General features: G+C 48.0%; 17 non-coding genes across 17 annotated transcripts; 6 read left to right on the forward strand and 11 right to left on the reverse strand.

Annotated features, from left to right (window-relative positions):
• Window positions 1–2,397: 2,397 nt before the first annotated feature.
• Window positions 2,398–2,471, reverse strand: trnat-cgu (transfer RNA threonine (anticodon CGU)). The gene has a single exon. It is a non-coding gene; the product is annotated as a tRNA-Thr (tRNA).
• Window positions 2,472–3,810: 1,339 nt separating this feature from the next.
• trnar-ucg (transfer RNA arginine (anticodon UCG)) lies at window positions 3,811–3,883 on the forward strand. Its single transcript has one exon. It is a non-coding gene; the product is annotated as a tRNA-Arg (tRNA).
• Window positions 3,884–4,952: 1,069 nt separating this feature from the next.
• trnar-ucg (transfer RNA arginine (anticodon UCG)) lies at window positions 4,953–5,025 on the forward strand. The gene has a single exon. It is a non-coding gene; the product is annotated as a tRNA-Arg (tRNA).
• Window positions 5,026–5,080: 55 nt separating this feature from the next.
• On the reverse strand, window positions 5,081–5,154 carry trnat-cgu (transfer RNA threonine (anticodon CGU)). The gene has a single exon. It is a non-coding gene; the product is annotated as a tRNA-Thr (tRNA).
• Window positions 5,155–6,044: 890 nt separating this feature from the next.
• trnat-ugu (transfer RNA threonine (anticodon UGU)) lies at window positions 6,045–6,118 on the reverse strand. Its single transcript has one exon. It is a non-coding gene; the product is annotated as a tRNA-Thr (tRNA).
• Window positions 6,119–6,395: 277 nt separating this feature from the next.
• trnat-ugu (transfer RNA threonine (anticodon UGU)) lies at window positions 6,396–6,469 on the reverse strand. Its single transcript has one exon. It is a non-coding gene; the product is annotated as a tRNA-Thr (tRNA).
• Window positions 6,470–9,748: 3,279 nt separating this feature from the next.
• On the reverse strand, window positions 9,749–9,822 carry trnat-agu (transfer RNA threonine (anticodon AGU)). Its single transcript has one exon. It is a non-coding gene; the product is annotated as a tRNA-Thr (tRNA).
• A 205-nt stretch (window positions 9,823–10,027) lies between these two features.
• On the forward strand, window positions 10,028–10,100 carry trnar-ucg (transfer RNA arginine (anticodon UCG)). Its single transcript has one exon. It is a non-coding gene; the product is annotated as a tRNA-Arg (tRNA).
• Window positions 10,101–10,819: 719 nt separating this feature from the next.
• trnat-ugu (transfer RNA threonine (anticodon UGU)) lies at window positions 10,820–10,893 on the reverse strand. The gene has a single exon. It is a non-coding gene; the product is annotated as a tRNA-Thr (tRNA).
• Window positions 10,894–11,012: 119 nt separating this feature from the next.
• On the forward strand, window positions 11,013–11,085 carry trnar-ucg (transfer RNA arginine (anticodon UCG)). Its single transcript has one exon. It is a non-coding gene; the product is annotated as a tRNA-Arg (tRNA).
• Window positions 11,086–11,136: 51 nt separating this feature from the next.
• Window positions 11,137–11,210, reverse strand: trnat-ugu (transfer RNA threonine (anticodon UGU)). The gene has a single exon. It is a non-coding gene; the product is annotated as a tRNA-Thr (tRNA).
• Window positions 11,211–14,163: 2,953 nt separating this feature from the next.
• trnat-cgu (transfer RNA threonine (anticodon CGU)) lies at window positions 14,164–14,237 on the reverse strand. The gene has a single exon. It is a non-coding gene; the product is annotated as a tRNA-Thr (tRNA).
• Window positions 14,238–15,578: 1,341 nt separating this feature from the next.
• Window positions 15,579–15,651, forward strand: trnar-ucg (transfer RNA arginine (anticodon UCG)). The gene has a single exon. It is a non-coding gene; the product is annotated as a tRNA-Arg (tRNA).
• Window positions 15,652–16,719: 1,068 nt separating this feature from the next.
• trnar-ucg (transfer RNA arginine (anticodon UCG)) lies at window positions 16,720–16,792 on the forward strand. The gene has a single exon. It is a non-coding gene; the product is annotated as a tRNA-Arg (tRNA).
• Window positions 16,793–16,846: 54 nt separating this feature from the next.
• On the reverse strand, window positions 16,847–16,920 carry trnat-cgu (transfer RNA threonine (anticodon CGU)). Its single transcript has one exon. It is a non-coding gene; the product is annotated as a tRNA-Thr (tRNA).
• Window positions 16,921–18,121: 1,201 nt separating this feature from the next.
• trnat-ugu (transfer RNA threonine (anticodon UGU)) lies at window positions 18,122–18,195 on the reverse strand. The gene has a single exon. It is a non-coding gene; the product is annotated as a tRNA-Thr (tRNA).
• A 343-nt stretch (window positions 18,196–18,538) lies between these two features.
• On the reverse strand, window positions 18,539–18,612 carry trnat-agu (transfer RNA threonine (anticodon AGU)). The gene has a single exon. It is a non-coding gene; the product is annotated as a tRNA-Thr (tRNA).
• Between the last annotated feature and the right edge of the window lie 572 nt (window positions 18,613–19,184).

Consider the following 19,184-nt stretch of genomic DNA (forward strand, 5'->3'; position numbering starts at 1 on the left):
GTGAGGTGAGTGGTGAAAAGAGTCCAAAGGGGGGCAGTGCACTGTCGATGGAGGTGGATGTTCCTGACGTGATAGATGTTGTACCGGGCTATGCGGCGGGCGGCACCACATTCCTCAGTCTGTTTGCGACGTCGCCCAGCAGGTGGAGCACTGTCAGCGCGTGCACCAGTGTGGACATGCAGAGGGTGTTGACGACCAGCACCTTCCCTTTTACAGTGAGCGCCCTGAGGTTCCAGAGCGAGATGGTCTGCCCGATCTTCAGTAGGGATTTCTCCCACTGCTTCACGGTGCAGACCACCTCGTCTTTCCCCATCAGGACGCCCAGCACCTTGTACTGGTTGTCCGCCCTCCACATGTCCACGCTGAGGCGCGGCGGGGCGACGTCGCCGCAGAACGACTGGCCCAATTAACCTCTCTGCCCGAGGCCAGGCAGTAGACGCCTAGCTAGTGGAGAGCTGCTCCCAGGATCTCCACGTCCCGGGCGAAGAGGTTGGGGTGTGGTGATCTGGGGTGCGCTGGTTCGGTGAGTGTCCCGGAGTGTGATGGGGGAGCACCTGGCCTGCTGCACGATGGTCCGGGCGATGGTCAGCTGAAAAAGCTGGAGCGGCGACAGCTGGGCTGTGGTGGGCTCCGGCGATGAGCTGATGGTTGGCCGCGGCGCCGGGGCGGTGGTCGGCCCCAGGGCGCCCCCTTGCAGCCCCAAACAGGAGAGACCAGTGCTCCTGGTCGTCTCCTCCCAGGGCCGCCGGCGGTGGGAGACTCCAGTCCAGCCTCTGGGCGAGGAGGTCCTGGACCCGGACCCAGAAGCAGCGGGCGGCACCACATTCGCAAAAAAGATGTATAAGAGTCTCAGGGGATTCACCGCACACTGAGCAGTCGCTGTCGTACACTGTTGGTGAGGATGTTGTCAGCAATGTCCCGGTGTGGAATACTATATGACTGGGTCGGACTGATGATGGACGCGATGACTAATTTAAGGCGGTTTGCGAGAATTTTGGCGAGTATCTTGTAGTCGGTGCCAGTGCAGAATGATGCAGAAATGCGGTTCTCAGATTGCATCTGCGTGTACAGTGACTGCAGTATGGGCGCGATGCGGTAAAACTCACTCGTGAGACCATCCTGACCGGGACTCTTGTTATTGTTTAGCCCTTTGATGGCTTCCCGGACCTCCGCGACGGTTATGGGCCGGTCGCAGAGGTCACGGTCGCCCTGGCCTCAACAGCGTTGATGGCGGCGTGAGTGGCATGTGACGAGGTACCTTGCGCGTGAAATAACTCGGAGTAGAATGGCAAAGTACAATGGTCCGCTGAGATGACACCTGCAGAATTAGCGAGCTGCTGTATATACATTGTTCCCTGTTTTTGTTTTTCGAGGCCGAAAAAGAAGGCTGTTCCCCTCTCCAAACCTCCACTGTGTATCTCGCCCTGGCTCTTAGAGTAGCCCCCCTGCTCTTCGCCAGCTCCAGTGCCTCTAGACGGGCCCTGAGCTGGAGAAGTTCAGAATCAACCGGGCCTTTCTGAGAAGCCGCGCCCGCACAGATGGTTTGGATGCGTTGGCGCAGGGTGTTCTCCTCGACGCTCTCGAGCCATTTTTGTGCTTGCAGAATCAGAATCAAAAAATTCTTTTTGATTCTGATTTTTGCTTCCTCCCACCATTCTATTAGGTTGTTCAGTACCTCCTTTTCTTGCTCAAGAGCATCCAGGAGCCTGGCCAGCTTCTTTTGGTATTTTTCCTCGGGGAGTACAGAGTTGTTAAGAACCCACAGCCCTCCGTTTCACTTCCCTCCTGTGAGGGAGAAGCTAACCGAGAGCGGTGAGTGATCACTGATACCCGTCCAGTGTACTCGGCCCTGTCCAGATTCCTGGGCACATGTCTAGCCTGGACTGTTTCAGTACGCCCTGAACAACCTGCCTTCTCGAGAAGGCCCTGGACCTTTGGTGTAGCACGCGCCAAATTTCTGTCATGTCCTGTATTTTACTTTACTTCTTCTTCAGGAGCTCAGAGGTGTGTTTCCTCCAGGCCAGACCTTCCTCGATCTGGACTCCCAGAAACCTGAAATCAGTGACCCTCTCCACCCAGTCCCCACTGATGGAGAGTGGAGAAATGTCAGTTTTCTTCCTCCTGTAGTCTATGATCAGCTCCTTTGTTTTTTTGGTGTTAAAGAGCAGGTTATTCTCCTTACACCACCCCAACAGTCGCTGCACCTCGTCCCTATACGCTGATTCATCCCCCCCGGTGATGAGTCCCAGATGGAGTGTGGAAACCCCAAAAACTCCAATTTCTCCCCCAGTTTATAGGGAAGGATGGTGTTAAAGGCCAAGGTGAAATCCACAAATCCCTTCATGGTTAAATGAGCTGGCTTCATTTTTGAATATTTCCAGAGAACAGAATGTAAAAAGGCACTGCTGGGATTTGAACCCAGGATCTCCTGTTTACGAGACAGGCACTTTGACCAGCTAAGCCACAGCGCCTTCAAAACACAAACAGCAAAAAAAAAAAAAAAAAAAAAAAAAAAAAAAAAAAATCCCCCTCTCAAACCAAAATGTAAAAAGGCACTGGTGGGATTTGAACCCAGAGGCTCCTGTTGACAAGATAGGCATTTTGACCGGTTGACATGCAGCACCTTCAACTGCAGCAAACTGGACTCTAAAAAAAAAAAAAGAACACCCTGTGGCCTAATGGTTAAGGTGTCTGACTTTGGGTCAGAAAATTGAGGGTTCAAAACCCTTTGTGGTTAATTTTTTTTTGCTTGCTTCATTTTTGAATATTTCCACCAGAGAACAGAATGTAAAAAGGCACTGTTGGGATTTGAACCCAGGATCGCCTGTTTACAAGGCAGGCACTTTGACCAGCTAAGCCACAGCACTTTGAAACCTAATTAAAAAGCCCCCAAAAAAACACCAGTATTTTTTTTTTATGCTGTAAACAAGCACGACTCTTAAAAATGATCAGACTCATTGCATAATTAGACAGTAGTTGTGCCTAAAAGACCATCTGGTCTAAAGAACTTCAGATCAGAATCAGATCAGAAGGTTTGAATTTCTTCGTGGTAACTGACCGCGGTGCGCTGGACCTCGGGCTGGGGCCGGCTTCGACTTCCATGTTTGGGTGGGAGGGACCGTGTGGAAGAAGCTGACTGAGATGAACACCCGAGCCTGTTATAGGGTGCTGCTCCCTGGAGTCTTCAGACGCCCCGCGGCAGAACACAAATGGTCACAGACATTCCCCTCACACGACATCGCATCCATCTGGGCCTACCCCCCCCCCCCCCCCCCATCCATAACCCAATGTGTTCTTGTACGTTCACTGTGCTTTTATTTTGTAAAATGCTATTTTTGATAATAAAAGACAAAAAATAAATAAAATAAAAAAGGTTCATGGGCCATGTGGCCTAATGGATAAGGCATCTGACTTTGGATCAGAAGATTAAATTTTATATTTAAATGTATTTATAATGTTTGCTGTATTTTACTTTACTGTGCCTGAAGGGTAAACTGTAGATAAAGTAAACCTGAATGCGCTAAAAAAGGGAAAAAAAGGCCCTGCTGGGATTAGAACCCCAGATCTCCTGTTTACTAGACAGGCACTTTGACCAGCTAAGCCACAGCGCTTTCAATTGCCTTTTTCCAAAACACAAAAAGCAAAGAAAAAAACAAAACTCCAACCTGAAATCCCCTCTCAAACCAAAACGTAAATTGGCACTGCTGGGATTTGAACCCAGAGGCTCCTGTTGACAAGATAGGCACTTTGACCGGTTGACATACAGCACCTTCAACAGCAGACTGCACTCTAAAAAAAACAAAATTCATGGACTATATGGCCTAATGGATAAGGCGTCTGACTTCGGATCAGAAGATTGAGGGTTTGAATCCCTTTGTGGTTAATTGTTTTGCTTGTTACATTTTTTTATATTTCCACCAGAGAACAGAATGTAAAAAGGCACTGCTGGGATTTGAACCCAGGATCGCCTGTTTACAAGGCAGGCACTTTGACCAGCTAAGCCACAGCACTTCGAAACCTAATTAAAAAGCCCCCAAAAAAACACCAGTATTTTCTTTTTATGCTGTAAACAAGCACGACTCTTAAAAATGATCAGACTCATTGCATAATTAGACAGTAGTTGTGCCTAAAAGACCATCTGGTCTAAAGAACTTCAGATCAGAATCAGATCAGAAGGTTTGAATTTCTTCGTGGTAACTGACCGCGGTGCGCTGGACCTCGGGCTGGGGCCGGCTTCGACTTCCATGTTTGGGTGGGAGGGACCGTGTGGAAGAAGCTGACTGAGATGAACACCCGAGCCTGTTATAGGGTGCTGCTCCCTGGAGTCTTCAGACGCCCCGCGGCAGAACACAAATGGTCACAGACATTCCCCTCACACGACATCGCATCCATCTGGGCCTACACCCCCCCCCCCCCCATCCATAACCCAATGTGTTCTTGTACGTTCACTGTGCTTTTATTTTGTAAAATGCTATTTTTGATAATAAAAGACAAAAAATAAATAAAATAAAAAAGGTTCATGGGCCATGTGGCCTAATGGATAAGGCATCTGACTTTGGATCAGAAGATTAAATTTTATATTTAAATGTATTTATAATGTTTGCTGTATTTTACTTTACTGTGCCTGAAGGGTAAACTGTAGATAAAGTAAACCTGAATGCGCTAAAAAAGGGAAAAAAAGGCCCTGCTGGGATTAGAACCCCAGATCTCCTGTTTACTAGACAGGCACTTTGACCAGCTAAGCCACAGCGCTTTCAATTGCCTTTTTCCAAAACACAAAAAGCAAAGAAAAAAACAAAACTCCAACCTGAAATCCCCTCTCAAACCAAAACGTAAATTGGCACTGCTGGGATTTGAACCCAGAGGCTCCTGTTGACAAGATAGGCACTTTGACCGGTTGACATACAGCACCTTCAACAGCAGACTGCACTCTAAAAAAAACAAAATTCATGGACTATATGGCCTAATGGATAAGGCGTCTGACTTCGGATCAGAAGATTGAGGGTTTGAATCCCTTTGTGGTTAATTGTTTTGCTTGTTACATTTTTTTTATATTTCCACCAGAGAACAGAATGTAAAAAGGCACTGCTGGGACTTGAACCCAGGATCTCCTGTTTACGAGACAGGCACTTTGACCAGCTAAGCCACAGCGCCCTGAAATCCAATTTGAAACCCACAAAAAGAAAAAAAACACACCAGTATTTTATATGCTGTAAACAAGCACGACTCTTAAAAATGTTCCGGCTCATTGCATAATTAGACAGTAGTCGTCCACCTGATCACCCATCCAGACCCAACCTCCCCCTCGTCAGACTTATCATGTCCATAGCCCGGTACACTATCTTCTTTGTCAGAAACCTCCACCTATACGATCAGCGCACCGCCCCCCACTGGACCCTGTTCACAAACCGCCTTACCACCCACCTCCAACACCTTCACATAGCCATCCCCCACCGTTTTAACAAGACCCTGCTCCCCCGCAACACCCTCATCACCGTCACCCCCCAAGGACATTTGGACTTTCACTTTTGATCACTCACCCCATCCCCCACCCCACCTCGGATTCTGAAAGACTGAAACCAAAATGTGCAGATTGTTTATTCAATTTAATATTATTTCTCAAATTATGTCCCAGTCCGCCCCGCCCCGCCCCGCCCCCCCCATGTGTCCTATCCAACCCCGCACCCTCCCTACTTGCCTCAGTGTCTTGTGATGTACATGTACACATTTATTTATTATTTCTTGTATGTTCCCCATTTTCCACCATGTGTTTCCATCCCCCTGTCCCCTCCCCCCCACTTGCCCCAATGTACTTTGTACTGTGATTTTATGAAATGATATTTTTGATAATAAAAGTAAAAAATAAAAAAGACAGTAGTCGTGCCTAAAAGACCATTTGGTCCAAAGAACTCCAGATCAGAATCCATCAGAAGGTTTGAATCCCTTCATGGTAACTGACCATGCTTGAAATGGTTGGAATCCCTTCATGCTGAAATGAGCTTGTTACATTTTTTAATATTTCCACCAGAGAACAGAATGTAAAAAGGCACTGCTGGGATTTGAACCCAGGATCTCCTGTTTACAAGACAGGCACTTTGACCAGCTAAGCCACAGCGCCTTGAAATTGAATTAACAACCCACAAAAACAAAAACAAAAAAGCCAGTATTTTTTATGCTGTAAACAAGCACGACTCTTAAAAATGATAAGGCTCATTGCATAATTAGACAGTAGTCGTGCCTAAAACACCATTTGGTCTAAAGAACTTCAAATCAGAGTCCGTCAGAAGGTTCGAATCCCTTTGTGGTAACTGACCATGTTTGAAAAGGTTGGAATCCCTCTAGGGCTAAATGAGCTGGCTTCATTTTTGAATATTTCCAGAGAACAGAATGTAAAAAGGCACTGCTGGGATTTGAACCCAGGATCTCCTGTTTACAAGACAGGCACTTTGACCAGCTAAGCCACAGCGCCTTGACACCTAATTAAAAAGCCCCCCAAAAAACACCAGTATTTTATATGCTGTAAACAAGCATGCTCTGTCCGCCGTACCTTCGATGCCCTGGCCGACTGGACAACCTTTAAGGAGAGCCTCATTCAGTCAGCTCACAATGCCCTGAAAAAGCCCTGGATATCGGAGAAGACTCTTAACATCATCGACCGCCGGCGCGAGGCCCGACTCCGGGGCGACCTCCCGGAATATCGGCGGCTGAACTACCTGCGCAATGTGGCTATAGCCGAGGACCGTGAGAGGTTTTGGAAGGCAGAAGCTGAACACCTAGAGTCTGCGGCCAACAACAACAACATGTGCCGGGTCTTTAGTCTGCTGCGCCAAGCCCGTAATGGTCCACGCATCAAGACAGCCCTGGTGAAAGACTCGGATGGCCACCTCTTAACAACTGAAGCAACCTGCCTCGAATGCTGGAAAGAGCACTTCACCCTTCTCCTGCAGCATAGCTCCATTCCGGCTGATTCCATCATCCCAGCCACTGCAAATGCCGTATCCACCAGCAACGCTTGCAGCACAGACCCTCTCACCCCAGAAGAAGTCAGAGCTGCTCTGAATAAAATCAACAACAGGAAGGCCCCCGGCATCTGCTCCATAACTGCTGAGATGCTAAAATCTGGTGGTGATGGTGTTGTCGAGTGGCTCACCCACATATTCAGTCAGGTGTGGGAGACAGAGAGACTTCCCAGTGACTGGACCAGAGGGGTTATCCTACCCTTCTGGAAGCGCAAGGGTGACAGGCTAGACTGCTGCAACCACAGAGGCATTACCCTTCTGTCCATCCCCGGTAAGCTCTTTACCAGGATCTTGCTCACCCGTGCTCTCCCAGCCATCAGAAGCAGTCGCCGTCCAAAGCAGGCTGGCTTCATGCCTAATCGCTCCACAACCGACCACATCTCCGCCGTTCGTTTGCTGATAGAGAAGACCTATGAATTTCGTAAAGACCGACACCTCTACATCGGGTTCATAGATCTGAAGGCTGCCTTCGACACCGTCTGCCATGCTTCACTGTGGAGTATCCTACAGGCCCTTGGAGCACCACCCAAGATCGTCGCCCTACTCAAGTTGCTTTATAGCAATGCACAGAGCTGTGTCTGCATTAACGGCAGAGACTCTGACTGGTTTTCCATCTCCAGTGGCGTCCGTCAGGGCTGAGTGGCTGCTCCCGACCTCTTCAACTGCATCATTGACCACCTGATGCTCAAGGTCTGTGAGCGGGTCCCCGGAGTGTCCTTTGGCGACTACCATCTGACCGACCTGGAGTACACCGACGACACCATTCTGCTCAGCACATCCTACAGCCAGCTGAGAGACACTCTGGGCATATACAGTGAAGAGGCAGGGAAGCTTGGCCTCCAAATGAGCTGGGCTAAGACCAAATTTATACATGTCGGTGATGGGCCAGATCCACCCCCCCCTGCAGCTTGGCAATGACATTGTAGAGCCTGTGAAGCGCTTTGTGTGCCTGGGGTCCATAGTGACGGACAACGGGGACCTAAATCCAGAGATTAACCGCAGAAGAGCCCTGGCAGCATCAGCCCTGCAGTCCCTCTGGAAGCCACTCTGGCGACACTCCACCATCTCACACACGACAAAGCTCCGGATATATAATTCCGCCGTACTTTCCATCCTGCTGTATGGTTCGGAGACATGGCCCCTGAACAAGACTCTGGCTGCCAAAGTAGACGGCTTTGATAGCAGAGCTCTCCGCACCATCGAAAATATCAGGTGGCCCCAGTAAGTTTCCAACCAGGGGCTCAGAGCTCGCACGCTCCAGCCCAGAGCATCCTGCCTGGCTGCGCAACGCCGCACCCGCTGGTTTGGCCATGTTCTCCACCTTCCTGCTGACCATCCCACGAGAGCCATCCTCCAGTTTGACCCAAAGGCGGCAGGCTGGAAACGACTACGAGGCAAGCCCTGCACCCGATGGCTTGACATCATTGTGGGCGACCTCCAACAACTTGGAGTCACCATAGAGGACGCAGAGCAGCTGGCCCTAGACCGCCAGCGTTGGAAAAAACTGGTTCACCTGATCGGCTCAACGCGTGGGGACGGGATGCCCCCCTCCCCTTTGCTGGAGCCTTAGATAGATAGAAACAAGCATGACTCTTAAAAATGACCAGACTCATTGCATAATTAGACAGTAGTCGTGACTAAAAGACCATTTGGTCTAAAGTGTCCGTCAGAAGGGTTGAATCCCTTCGTGGTAACTGACCACACATGCATACAGTTACACGCCATTAGTCCCACGGAGTTCGTCAGAGACTGCCCGGTGTGCGGAGAATCCCCCGAGACTTTAGAACACCTATTTCTCGAATGTGGTGCCGCCCGCCGCTTCTGGGTCCGGGTCCAGGATCTCCTCGCCCGGAGGCTGAACTGGAGTCTCCCACGGCCGGCGGCCCTTAGAGGGAATGACCAGGTGCGCTGGTCTCTCCTGTTCGGGGCCGGAAGGGGGCGCCCCGGGGCTGACCATCGCCCCGTCGCCGCTGCCGACCGTCAGCTGTTCAGACTGTTAATGTCAATAGCCCGGTACACCATTTATCATGTTCGGAATATCCACCTTCACCGACAGCGCACCGCCCCCCTTTGGACTCTTTTCACCACCCACCTCACCACCCACCTCAGACACCTCCACATGGCCGTCCCCCACCGCTTCAACAGAACTTTGCTCCCCCACAACACCCTCATCACCACCAACCCCCAAGGACAGCTCGACCTCCATTTTTGATCCCCCCCCCAGGACAATGGACAACAACACAATCATGGATCTAGATGTTTAATGGGATTTATAATGTTTAACATTTGCTCACTAATGTCCTCGTCTGCCCCAGCCCCTCATGTCTCCTACCTTACCCCCCCCCCAAATGCCCTAATGTTACCTGTCTTGCAATGTATGCACACATTTATTTATTATTTCTCTCATGTTTTCCCCACTTCCCTCATGTGTTTTTCCCTTCCCCACGTCCCCCCCCCCACATAACCTAATGTGTTCTTGTACGTGTACTGTGCTTTTACTTTGTAAAAATGCTATTTTTGATAATAAAAGACAAAAAAAAAAAAAACATTTCTTGTATGTCCTCCCCATTTCCTTCATGTGTTTGAATTTGAAGTTACCGACTATGTGTGGTATAAACCATTCGAATGTGTAGGCCCAGACAGATGCGATGTCGGAAAGTTTGAATCTCTTTGTGGTAACTGAGTATACTTGATTTTTGAATATTTCCACCAGAAAACAGAATGTACAAAGGCACTGCTGGGATTTGAACCCAGGATCTCCTGTTTACTAGACAGGCACTTTGACCAGCTAAGCCACAGCGCCTTCGACTGTCTTTTTCTAAAACACAAACAGCAAAAAAAAAAAAAAAAAGCTCCAACTTGAAATCCCCTCTCAAACCAAAATGTAAAAAGACACTGCTGGGATTTGAACCCAGAGGCTCCTATTGACAAGATAGGCACTTTGACCGGTTGACATACAGCACCTTCATTTGCAGGAGACTGCACTCTAAAAAAAAACAAAATCCATTGACCATGTGGCCTAATGGATAAGGCGTCTGACTTCGAATCAGAAGATTGAGGGTTCGAATCCCTTCGTGGTTAAATGAGCTGGCTTCATTTTTATGAGCTGTTTACTAGACAGGCACTTTGACCAGCTAAGCCACAGCGCCTTCAACCATCATTTTAAACAAAACAAAAAAACATCTCAACCATGACTCTTACAAATGATCTTTGTCATTGCATAATTAGACAATAGCCGCCGGATAGCCAGACCACCCATCGGACCACCACACCCCGGACCACCGCACCCCGGATCACCCATCGGACCACCGCACCGCGGCCCACCGCACCCCGGATCACCGTACCCCGGATCACCGCACCCCAGATCACCGCACCCCAGGTCACCGCACTCCAGACCCACGTCCTCCAGAACATCGCCACCATCACCGCCCGCCCGACCATCCACCTGATCACCCATCCAGACCCAACCTCCCCCTCGTCAGACTTATCATGTCCATAGCCCGGTACACCATCTTCTTTGTCAGAAACCTCCACCTATACGATCAGCGCACCGCCCCCCACTGGAAAAAGTAAAAAAAAAAATTAAAAAAAAGACAATAGCCGCCCCGAAATGACCATTTAGCCCAATGGATAACGCATCTGAGGCTCATTACATAATTGGACAAAAGATGTGCCTTAAACACCATTTAGCTCAGGGCGTCTGTCTTCAGATGAGAATACGTCAGAAAGTTCGAATCCCTTTGTGATTAAATGAACTTGCTTCATTTTTGAATATTTCCACCAGAGAACAGAATGTACAAAGGCACTGCTGGGATTTGAACCCAGGATCTCCTGTTTACAAGACAGGCACTTTGACCAGCTAAGCCACAGTGCCTTCGACTGTCTTTTTTTATAACACAAACAGCAAAAAAAAGGCTCCTGTTGACAAGATAGGCACTTTGGCCGGTTGACATACAGCACCTTCAACTGCACTCTAAAAAGACAAAATGCATGGACCATGTGGCCTAATGGATAAGGCGTCTGACTTCGGATCAGAAGATTGAGGGTTCGAATCCCTTCGTGGTTGAATGAGCTGGCCTCATTTCTTAATATTTCCACCAGAGAACAGAATGTAAAAAGGCACTGCTGGGATTTGAACCCAGGATCTCCTGTTTACAAGACAGGCACTTTGACCAGCTAAGCCACAGCGCCTTCGATGATTGGTTTAAACACATGAAAACACACAAAAAAATAAGAAAAGAAAAAAAAGGAAAAAAAAACATCTCACAAATCTTACAAACATCTTACAAATGATCTTTGTCATTGCATAATTAAACAATAGCCGCCCCGAAATGACCTTTTTTTTTGTCTTTTATTTTCAAAAATATCGTTTTACAAAGTAAAAGCACAGTAAATGTACAAGAAACACATGAAGGAAATGGGGAGAACATACAAGAAATAATAAATATATATATGTATATGCACATCACAACACAGGTAACATTAGGGCGTGCGGGGGGGCGGGGATATGGGATAGGGTAGGAGACATGAAGGAATGGGGCAGGCGAGGACATAATGAATGAAATTAAAGAGAGAATGAGCACGCAATTTCTGAACCTAGATTAGAGTCTCTGTCCATTGTTCTGAGGGGGGTCAAAAATGGAGATCGAGGTGTCCTTGGGGGTTAGTGGTGATGAGGGTGTTGTGGGGAAGCAAAGTCCTGTTGAAGTGGTGGGGGACGGCCATGTGGAGGTGTCTGAGGTGGGTGGTGAGGTGAGTGGTGAAAAGAGTCCAAAGGGGGGCAGTGCACTGTCGATGGAGGTGGATGTTCCTGACGTGATAGATGTTGTACCGGGCTATGCGGCGGGCGGCACCACATTCCTCAGTCTGTTTGCGACGTCGCCCAGCAGGTGGAGCACTGTCAGCGCGTGCACCAGTGTGGACATGCAGAGGGTGTTGACGACCAGCACCTTCCCTTTTACAGTGAGCGCCCTGAGGTTCCAGAGCGAGATGGTCTGCCCGATCTTCAGTAGGGATTTCTCCCACTGCTTCACGGCGCAGACCACCTCGTCTTTCCCCATCAGGACGCCCAGCACCTTGTACTGGTTGTCCGCCCTCCACATGTCCACGCTGAGGCGCGGCGGGGCGACGTCGCCGCAGAACGACTGGCCCAATTAACCTCTCTGCCCGAGGCCAGGCAGTAGACGCCTAGCTAGTGGAGAGCTGCTCCCAGGATCTCCACGTCCCGGGCGAAGAGGTTGGGGTGTGGTGATCTGGGGTGCGCTGGTTCGGTGAGTGTCCCGGAGTGTGATGGGGGAGCACCTGGCCTGCTGCACGATGGTCCGGGCGATGGTCAGCTGAAAAAGCTGGAGCGGCGACAGCTGGGCTGTGGTGGGCTCCGGCGATGAGCTGATGGTTGGCCGCGGCGCCGGGGCGGTGGTCGGCCCCAGGGCGCCCCCTTGCAGCCCCAAACAGGAGAGACCAGTGCTCCTGGTCGTCTCCTCCCAGGGCCGCCGGCGGTGGGAGACTCCAGTCCAGCCTCTGGGCGAGGAGGTCCTGGACCCGGACCCAGAAGCAGCGGGCGGCACCACATTCGCAAAAAAGATGTATAAGAGTCTCAGGGGATTCACCGCACACTGAGCAGTCGCTGTCGTACACTGTTGGTGAGGATGTTGTCAGCAATGTCCCGGTGTGGAATACTATATGACTGGGTCGGACTGATGATGGACGCGATGACTAATTTAAGGCGGTTTGCGAGAATTTTGGCGAGTATCTTGTAGTCGGTGCCAGTGCAGAATGATGCAGAAATGCGGTTCTCAGATTGCATCTGCGTGTACAGTGACTGCAGTATGGGCGCGATGCGGTAAAACTCACTCGTGAGACCATCCTGACCGGGACTCTTGTTATTGTTTAGCCCTTTGATGGCTTCCCGGACCTCCGCGACGGTTATGGGCCGGTCGCAGAGGTCACGGTCGCCCTGGCCTCAACAGCGTTGATGGCGGCGTGAGTGGCATGTGACGAGGTACCTTGCGCGTGAAATAACTCGGAGTAGAATGGCAAAGTACAATGGTCCGCTGAGATGACACCTGCAGAATTAGCGAGCTGCTGTATATACATTGTTCCCTGTTTTTGTTTTTCGAGGCCGAAAAAGAAGGCTGTTCCCCTCTCCAAACCTCCACTGTGTATCTCGCCCTGGCTCTTAGAGTAGCCCCCCTGCTCTTCGCCAGCTCCAGTGCCTCTAGACGGGCCCTGAGCTGGAGAAGTTCAGAATCAACCGGGCCTTTCTGAGAAGCCGCGCCCGCACAGATGGTTTGGATGCGTTGGCGCAGGGTGTTCTCCTCGACGCTCTCGAGCCATTTTTGTGCTTGCAGAATCAGAATCAAAAAATTCTTTTTGATTCTGATTTTTGCTTCCTCCCACCATTCTATTAGGTTGTTCAGTACCTCCTTTTCTTGCTCAAGAGCATCCAGGAGCCTGGCCAGCTTCTTTTGGTATTTTTCCTCGGGGAGTACAGAGTTGTTAAGAACCCACAGCCCTCCGTTTCACTTCCCTCCTGTGAGGGAGAAGCTAACCGAGAGCGGTGAGTGATCACTGATACCCGTCCAGTGTACTCGGCCCTGTCCAGATTCCTGGGCACATGTCTAGCCTGGACTGTTTCAGTACGCCCTGAACAACCTGCCTTCTCGAGAAGGCCCTGGACCTTTGGTGTAGCACGCGCCAAATTTCTGTCATGTCCTGTATTTTACTTTACTTCTTCTTCAGGAGCTCAGAGGTGTGTTTCCTCCAGGCCAGACCTTCCTCGATCTGGACTCCCAGAAACCTGAAATCAGTGACCCTCTCCACCCAGTCCCCACTGATGGAGAGTGGAGAAATGTCAGTTTTCTTCCTCCTGTAGTCTATGATCAGCTCCTTTGTTTTTTTGGTGTTAAAGAGCAGGTTATTCTCCTTACACCACCCCAACAGTCGCTGCACCTCGTCCCTATACGCTGATTCATCCCCCCCGGTGATGAGTCCCAGATGGAGTGTGGAAACCCCAAAAACTCCAATTTCTCCCCCAGTTTATAGGGAAGGATGGTGTTAAAGGCCAAGGTGAAATCCACAAATCCCTTCATGGTTAAATGAGCTGGCTTCATTTTTGAATATTTCCAGAGAACAGAATGTAAAAAGGCACTGCTGGGATTTGAACCCAGGATCTCCTGTTTACGAGACAGGCACTTTGACCAGCTAAGCCACAGCGCCTTCAAAACACAAACAGCAAAAAAAAAAAAAAAAAAAAAAAAAAAAAAAAAAAAAATCCCCCTCTCAAACCAAAATGTAAAAAGGCACTGGTGGGATTTGAACCCAGAGGCTCCTGTTGACAAGATAGGCATTTTGACCGGTTGACATGCAGCACCTTCAACTGCAGCAAACTGGACTCTAAAAAAAAAAAAAGAACACCCTGTGGCCTAATGGTTAAGGTGTCTGACTTTGGGTCAGAAAATTGAGGGTTCAAAACCCTTTGTGGTTAATTTTTTTTTGCTTGCTTCATTTTTGAATATTTCCACCAGAGAACAGAATGTAAAAAGGCACTGTTGGGATTTGAACCCAGGATCGCCTGTTTACAAGGCAGGCACTTTGACCAGCTAAGCCACAGCACTTTGAAACCTAATTAAAAAGCCCCCAAAAAAACACCAGTATTTTTTTTTTATGCTGTAAACAAGCACGACTCTTAAAAATGATCAGACTCATTGCATAATTAGACAGTAGTTGTGCCTAAAAGACCATCTGGTCTAAAGAACTTCAGATCAGAATCAGATCAGAAGGTTTGAATTTCTTCGTGGTAACTGACCGCGGTGCGCTGGACCTCGGGCTGGGGCCGGCTTCGACTTCCATGTTTGGGTGGGAGGGACCGTGTGGAAGAAGCTGACTGAGATGAACACCCGAGCCTGTTATAGGGTGCTGCTCCCTGGAGTCTTCAGACGCCCCGCGGCAGAACACAAATGGTCACAGACATTCCCCTCACACGACATCGCATCCATCTGGGCCTACACCCCCCCCCCCCCCCCATCCATAACCCAATGTGTTCTTGTACGTTCACTGTGCTTTTATTTTGTAAAATGCTATTTTTGATAATAAAAGACAAAAAATAAATAAAATAAAAAAGGTTCATGGGCCATGTGGCCTAATGGATAAGGCATCTGACTTTGGATCAGAAGATTAAATTTTATATTTAAATGTATTTATAATGTTTGCTGTATTTTACTTTACTGTGCCTGAAGGGTAAACTGTAGATAAAGTAAACCTGAATGCGCTAAAAAAGGGAAAAAAAGGCCCTGCTGGGATTAGAACCCCAGATCTCCTGTTTACTAGACAGGCACTTTGACCAGCTAAGCCACAGCGCTTTCAATTGCCTTTTTCCAAAACACAAAAAGCAAAGAAAAAAACAAAACTCCAACCTGAAATCCCCTCTCAAACCAAAACGTAAATTGGCACTGCTGGGATTTGAACCCAGAGGCTCCTGTTGACAAGATAGGCACTTTGACCGGTTGACATACAGCACCTTCAACAGCAGACTGCACTCTAAAAAAAACAAAATTCATGGACTATATGGCCTAATGGATAAGGCGTCTGACTTCGGATCAGAAGATTGAGGGTTTGAATCCCTTTGTGGTTAATTGTTTTGCTTGTTACATTTTTTTATATTTCCACCAGAGAACAGAATGTAAAAAGGCACTGCTGGGATTTGAACCCAGGATCGCCTGTTTACAAGGCAGGCACTTTGACCAGCTAAGCCACAGCACTTCGAAACCTAATTAAAAAGCCCCCAAAAAAACACCAGTATTTTTTTTTTATGCTGTAAACAAGCACGACTCTTAAAAATGATCAGACTCATTGCATAATTAGACAGTAGTTGTGCCTAAAAGACCATCTGGTCTAAAGAACTTCAGATCAGAATCAGATCAGAAGGTTTGAATTTCTTCGTGGTAACTGACCGCGGTGCGCTGGACCTCGGGCTGGGGCCGGCTTCGACTTCCATGTTTGGGTGGGAGGGACCGTGTGGAAGAAGCTGACTGAGATGAACACCCGAGCTTGTTATAGGGTGCTGCTCCCTGGAGTCTTCAGACGCCCCGCGGCAGAACACAAATGGTCACAGACATTCCCCTCACACGACATCGCATCCATCTGGGCCTACACCCCCCCCCCCCCATCCATAACCCAATGTGTTCTTGTACGTTCACTGTGCTTTTATTTTGTAAAATGCTATTTTTGATAATAAAAGACAAAAAATAAATAAAATAAAAAAGGTTCATGGGCCATGTGGCCTAATGGATAAGGCATCTGACTTTGGATCAGAAGATTAAATTTTATATTTAAATGTATTTATAATGTTTGCTGTATTTTACTTTACTGTGCCTGAAGGGTAAACTGTAGATAAAGTAAACCTGAATGCGCTAAAAAAGGGAAAAAAAGGCCCTGCTGGGATTAGAACCCCAGATCTCCTGTTTACTAGACAGGCACTTTGACCAGCTAAGCCACAGCGCTTTCAATTGCCTTTTTCCAAAACACAAAAAGCAAAGAAAAAAACAAAACTCCAACCTGAAATCCCCTCTCAAACCAAAACGTAAATTGGCACTGCTGGGATTTGAACCCAGAGGCTCCTGTTGACAAGATAGGCACTTTGACCGGTTGACATACAGCACCTTCAACAGCAGACTGCACTCTAAAAAAAACAAAATTCATGGACTATATGGCCTAATGGATAAGGCGTCTGACTTCGGATCAGAAGATTGAGGGTTTGAATCCCTTTGTGGTTAATTGTTTTGCTTGTTACATTTTTTTATATTTCCACCAGAGAACAGAATGTAAAAAGGCACTGCTGGGATTTGAACCCAGGATCTCCTGTTTACGAGACAGGCACTTTGACCAGCTAAGCCACAGCGCCCTGAAATCCAATTTGAAACCCACAAAAAGAAAAAAAAAAACACCAGTATTTTATATGCTGTAAACAAGCACGACTCTTAAAAATGTTCCGGCTCATTGCATAATTAGACAGTAGTCGTCCACCTGATCACCCATCCAGACCCAACCTCCCCCTCGTCAGACTTATCATGTCCATAGCCCGGTACACTATCTTCTTTGTCAGAAACCTCCACCTATACGATCAGCGCACCCCCCCCCACTGGACCCTGTTCACAAACCGCCTTACCACCCACCTCCAACACCTTCACATAGCCATCCCCCACCGTTTTAACAAGACCCTGCTCCCCCGCAACACCCTCATCACCGTCACCCCCCAAGGACATTTGGACTTTCACTTTTGATCACTCACCCCATCCCCCAGCCCACCTCGGATTCTGAAAGACTGAAACCAAAATGTGCAGATTGTTTATTCAATTTAATATTATTTCTCAAATTATGTCCCAGTCCGCCCCGCCCCGCCCCCCCCCCCCCCCCCCCCCCCATGTGTCCTATCCAACCCCGCACCCTCCCTACTTGCCTCAGTGTCTTGTGATGTACATGTACACATTTATTTATTATTTCTTGTATGTTCCCCATTTTCCACCATGTGTGTTTCCATCCCCCTGTCCCCTCCCCCCCACTTGCCCCAATGTACTTTGTACTGTGATTTTATGAAATGATATTTTTGATAATAAAAGTAAAAAATAAAAAAGACAGTAGTCGTGCCTAAAAGACCATTTGGTCCAAAGAACTCCAGATCAGAATCCATCAGAAGGTTTGAATCCCTTCATGGTAACTGACCATGCTTGAAATGGTTGGAATCCCTTCATGCTGAAATGAGCTTGTTACATTTTTTACAATGACAGGACAACAAGACAGGCACTTTGACCAGCTAAGCCACAGCGCCTTGAAATTGAATTAACAACCCACAAAAACAAAAACAAAAAAGCCAGTATTTTTTATGCTGTAAACAAGCACGACTCTTAAAAATGATAAGGCTCATTGCATAATTAGACAGTAGTCGTGCCTAAAACACCATTTGGTCTAAAGAACTTCAAATCAGAGTCCGTCAGAAGGTTCGAATCCCTTTGTGGTAACTGACCATGTTTGAAAAGGTTGGAATCCCTCTAGGGCTAAATGAGCTGGCTTCATTTTTGAATATTTCCAGAGAACAGAATGTAAAAAGGCACTGCTGGGATTTGAACCCAGGATCTCCTGTTTACAAGACAGGCACTTTGACCAGCTAAGCCACAGCGCCTCGATGTCAATTCAAACCCACAAAAAGAAAAAAAAAATGCCAGTATTCTATATGCAAAAAAAACAAAACTCCAAAGAAATCCCCCCTCAAACCAAAATGTAAAAAGACACTGCTGGGATTTGAACCCAGAGGCTCCTGTTGACAAGACAGGCCCTTGGACCGGTTGACATACAGCACCTTCAACAGCAGACTGCACTCTAAAATAAAAAATTCATACACCATGTGGCCTAATGGATAACGTGTCTGACTTTGAATCAGAACATTGAGGGTTCAAATCCCTTTGTGGTTAACTTTTTTGCTTGCTTCATTTTTAAATATTTCCACCAGAGAACATAATGTAAAAAGGCACTGCTGGGATTTGAACCCAGGATCTCCTGTTTACTAGACAGGCACTTTGACCAGCTAAGCCACAGTGCCTTTCCAGTATTTTATATGCTGTAAATAACCACGACTCTTAAAAATGATTAGGCTCATTGCATAATTTCACCATAGTTATGCCTAAATCCTGAACTGGATTAACAGGAAGAATCAAACGAATGGCTACGTAAAAGTTTGGACTTTGCAGGAGTTACAGCTCAGATTTGATTTGCACAGCTCCTGTTTTGGTTAAAACTAATGCATCAGGACTAAATGCTTAGACGGTGAGGGAAGACAAGTGCAGGACAAAACCACGTGTCCCCTGTCGGACAGCAATAGATTTGACTTCATCTGAGCAAGACAGCATCACAGTGAGGAAAACTGATTACAGTTCCAGTGCGTTGCTGTCGTTTATGTGCTGGACATAGATGTGTGTAAAGACGCTGCCTGTTGTGATATTGTAGAGCAGATCGTGCAGATGGACATGGATGTATTAGGTTCAGGAGGGTACAGCTGTGGACATCGGTGATACACGAGGACAGTGCAGTCAGATTGATTAAGACCAACAGGCCATAACGCTATATGCTGCAATGACATTTAAGTTGGACATAGGCCCTGCTGACCATTACCAA

The sequence above is a fragment of the Periophthalmus magnuspinnatus genome, chromosome 19 (genome assembly GCF_009829125.3).
Source record: "Periophthalmus magnuspinnatus isolate fPerMag1 chromosome 19, fPerMag1.2.pri, whole genome shotgun sequence".
Classification (NCBI taxonomy): Eukaryota; Metazoa; Chordata; class Actinopteri; order Gobiiformes; family Gobiidae; genus Periophthalmus; species Periophthalmus magnuspinnatus.